Here is a 4,775-nt window from a genome sequence, read left to right on the forward strand (position 1 = left end):
GTATATAGTTGTTCTACGAGTGTATAAACCGCCTTTAGCTTCACCAACATGTACTGGTTGAGGTTGGCGCTCCTGGGGCCTGCATAGCGGTAACAGGTGAGTTAACAAGCAATTCATATGGTCACAAGAAAGATTCAATACTTAAACACTTGTAGGGCGGCTTACCAAAGATTGCTAAGACCATCTGAGATACACGGCGTTTTAAGCCGATAAATTCAGTGGTCACCTCTTCAAAAGCCGCCCCTGCCTTCTCATCTCGTTGGGTTAAGGCAATCTTTTCCTCAGCCCATCTCTTTTTCTCCACATCAAAATCAGCCCTCAGTTTTTCTTGTTCAGACACACTGAATTCAAATTTGGAGTTTTCTCTTTGAGTCTCCGTCTCTTGCAGCTCCAGGAGGTTCTTCACTTCAGACAACTCTGATTGAAGTTGAGCAGTGGTGGCCTGTACAGGTACCGGGTCAAAATAAAAAACATTAGTATGCAATATTAAGTCCCAAGCCTTTTGCAAGCAACAACACTTGGCACTTGGGGGCTAATGTCTACCGAAAGATTTGTCTACATGGCGGCTTATGAGAGTAAAGTCCCAAGTACTTTGCCAGCAAGAATACTTGGCACTTGAGGGCTAATGCATATTGCTGTTCAAATTTATGCAACTACTATCTTCTACACAAACATATGAAGGACTGGCTCATTCATGCTGATTAAGCTGGCCCTTGGGGACTACAGATTAAGCCGGATTTTAAGGTTTTACCAAAGGATGTTTCTATTGTTCATAAAGTTGTTCTAAGTCTACATCATATTCATCATAAGCAGTAGACTTGGGGGATGGCATAGTAAGGTTAATTCAAGGAAGGGAAGAATTTATACCTCAAATTTCTCGTGCATTTGCTTCACCATATCCACTTCAAGCTCCCTACTGTTGTGCACCTGGTTAAGATAACCAGAGAGAACCTCGCCAATACTCAATTGGGAGTAATCAGTCATCTCAAATCTGACTTTGCGTTCCTCCTTGGCAGAACACTTGGCCAGCATAGTAGGTCTCCCCGGCTCAGTAAAGCCGGTCTTGGTGATTTCCACTTCAACGTCCTGTTGGTTGGCCGTCTTAGACGGGCTGGAAGCTTCAGTGTTTGAGCCGGCGGCGGCTTGATTGACAAGCGGATCAGCAGTTATTGTTGGCATATCATGAGCCAACTCAAGTGGCGGCTCAGGGACAGAGGCCTCGGGTGCTACAGGCTGAAGCTCTGGTTCATGGATGACCAACTCTTCGATCGGCTTGTTCTTCTTGGTCCGTTTGCTGGGCTTTGCCTTTCCGCTGCATAAAGTAAAAGAGGTTAATACAGATATAAAGGGTTGCAATGAGCACATGATAAGTAAAATTGTCATTACCCTGGAGCAGTCTTAAAAGCCGGCATATTGGACTGAATTGAGTCGCCGGAAGAATGTGAAGTTTCCTGATAATTGGAATTAGAAGAATTGAGCGGTTGACGAGTGAAACCCGCCAAAGGATAAAAAGAATTTAAGTCGGAGGTGACCTCATTCCGGCGCTTCCTTGGTGTATTTGGTAAGCCGGAGGAGAGTTCCGCGTCCTTACTAGTCCGGGTCTGCCTTCGACTCTCATAAATCTGTCGCTTCAAAATAAAGTGAGGATCCTGGTAAGCTAAGGGATGTGAAAATCTTACTTTCCGGGTTACTCGTCGTATTTTTTGTCTTGGCAAAGGCTTTGAGTCGGAGGAAATAATAGTTACCTTTTCAGCCACTCCCTGACTTGTTCCCATGCCACCCTGATGATAATCAGCATCAATAAGGTGGTTAAAAAGTGAGCCAATGGAGTCAAGGGTTACCTCCGACTCAGAAGAGTTGTCCAGCTGAAGCAAGTCGGAAGCACTGGGCTTCTTTCCTCTTTTTTGAGCGGCAATTTTCCAGGCGTCTTTCTTGGCCTTCCTGGATCTCTTTGCAGCCTCATGATCATATTTCTTCTTCCAAAATTTGTCATCAGCCTGTGAAAAATCAGTGAGGATTTGAGTTATGACAAGGCATCAAAGGTAAAGGTAAAATAATTAATTTCAGCGGCTTACCGCCGGAGCCGGGTTAGCCTTGCAGAAAGGGCTCAGGCCCACCTTGCCACAATCGGCTAAACTCTCATTCAGAAGTGACTTTGTCATATCATTGATAACATCATCAGGTAAGTCGTCAGGGCTATGGCGCAGAGGATCCTTTTCATTACCGGTGTAAGTGCACATTAACCCGGATCGGCGGCTCAACGGGATGATCCGCCATGCGACCCAGCACCGGACTAGATCAATACCATTTAAACCATTCCCCAGCAGAGCTTTGATCTTTGCAAGGGTGGGGGCAAGCGTCTGGCGTTCAGCGGCTATCAACTTGTTATGAAGTGGATGGTTGGATTCAAGGTTCAGAGCATGAAAGCCGGGTAGAGGGTTCTCGTTGGCCGGAGAAGTGTCTTGGCAGTAGAACCATGTCTGGTTCCAATCCTTGGGGTGACTTGGTGGTTCCGCATATGGAAAAATGACATCTCTGCGTCGTTGAATTGAGACTCCGCCAAGTTCCAAACTAGGTCCATTGGAGTATCCATTCTGGCGGTTTAAATAAAATAGTTCTCTGAAAAGAAGTAGGTTGGGATCTTCTCCAAGGTACACTTCAGAAAACACTTGGAAGTTGCATATATTGGACACGGAGTTGGGTCCGATGTCTTGAGGACGGAGGTCAAAAAAGTGCAGAACATCTCTGAAGAACTTTGAGCCGGGTGGCGAGAAGCCCCGGTTCATGTGATCCTTGAAGACGATAACTTCCCCTTCTTTGGGTTGAGGCTTTTCTTCCGTTGGATCAGGAGCACGGTACGACATAACATCCCTTTTTGGTAGATAGCCGATTTTCACAAAATCGTCAAAAGTACTCTCAGTGACAATGGATTTGACCCAGTTACATGAAGTGGTTATCTTAGGCGTCATTGTGAAGGAGGAAGCCTAAAAAGAGTAAAAATGGTAAGTTCAAATTTAAGTCGAAGGAAGAAATATTACAAGCACATATTCAGACTGGCGGCTTATAAAGGGGCCTAATGGTATATGACTAATTACGTCAGGTTATTTGAACCGCCATGAGCAGTTAGGTTATTTAAGCCGCCATGAGTAATTGATAGTATCTATTGAGCATTGCAATTTAAGCCGGTGGTTTGAACCGCCATGGCTAGGTGGATCTATCAAGGTACAAATTTTGGCTAAGTGCTACACAAACAAGTTTTGCAGAGCGCAATCATTATCTTGGATCAGCGGACGTTCAAAAAAGGGAATAAAGCAAGACCTAAAAACCAGTATAGATGAGTTCATATGTTCTAAGAGGATCTTTTCTTCAAAGAAAGGGGGCGTGCTGGTATTGAAAGAAAAGGCAAAAACAACTACCGCATCCATTCTATGTTGTTTTTAGATAAAAAAAGGCTCATGGTGCAGGCACTGAAGAAGAACCACAATGAACCATGAAGAACACAGGTGAACTCTAAAACCCTAATGTGGATCTGGGGTACGGGAAAACAAGTACTTACATAGGCAGATCTACTGCGGAGGGATGCCACCGTTCTCTGGTCTGTTCAGGGTGATGCAGCGGCCAACGATGAGGACGACGGAGTGCTCTGCAGTGGCGGCAGAGCTCGAAGCGGTAGGGGGTCGCGAGAGGAGGAAGAAGCTGGAAAGGGGAGAATGAGGAAAGACTAGTCGTGCCTGTTTATAAGGAAGGACTCATAAGTAGGCGCAAAAATTGAGGAGACCAAAACATGGTTATCTAGCTATTCAGGTGCCTCGATTCTCGAGACAGATATTAAGATAAGGATCCGTTGAGATATGTCGGGCAAAGTGTGAATTAATGACAGGTGGCGTCATGGCGGGTTATCACAGATCCAGAAGATGACGTCATGGCGGGTTATAGATTCTTGTGCAATGAAGAAGCAGAAGATTTTTTCAAGTATTGAAGATTGACATGAACCAGTTCAAATCAATCTGGGGCCTAATGTTGGGGATATAACTATTAGGCATGACCCGCCCAGGAGGGGCCGGGTCATACCTATGGTGATTCACTATTATGAAGCCCGCGAACATGCTTGAAGATGGCGGTTCAGTTAAAGGCCCAAGGCCCAAAGGCGACTTAAGGCCTATAGAGATAAACCGCCATATATGTATGACTTGTATTGTAAGGCAAGAATAGATAGTCACCGAGCCGGACACTGTTTATGAGCCAGTCGAGACTCTGAGAGCCGCTGGGCATCGACCTCTGTATATAAAGGGACGACCCGGCGGCGGTTCAGGACAAGTAACCACACATCGAGAACTAGGTCAAGCGGATTCGCTTCCTGGTAATCGAGACATAAGCAATACCACCCAAAACTGGATCGTAAGCTTTTACCTTCACTGCAAGGGGCCGAACTAGTATAAACCCCGTGTCCTTTGTCCCGTTTAACCCCTTTAAGCTTCCTAGTTGTGATGGCTCCACGACTAAGTCCTTGTGTTAGGACATCTGTCGTGACAATTCCACGACACCTCGAGTTTGGACGCACTTCCTCCAGTCGAAACATCACCGACGAGCCTGCCGGGAGGTGGGCGAAGCCCACACGGAGGAACCACTCGGCAAACCCCCTTACACCCCTCCAGCATGAGAACGCCCATATGCGGAGCGTCCTCTCCACGATGACGCCAGCCGGATACCGTCTCTCCAGCACGGTCAGTGGGAGCTCGAAGGTGGGGCCGTTGTACTACATCCTTGCCTCGCTT

Source organism: Triticum aestivum, chromosome 6B, assembly GCF_018294505.1.
Source record: "Triticum aestivum cultivar Chinese Spring chromosome 6B, IWGSC CS RefSeq v2.1, whole genome shotgun sequence".
Taxonomy (NCBI): domain Eukaryota; kingdom Viridiplantae; phylum Streptophyta; class Magnoliopsida; order Poales; family Poaceae; genus Triticum; species Triticum aestivum.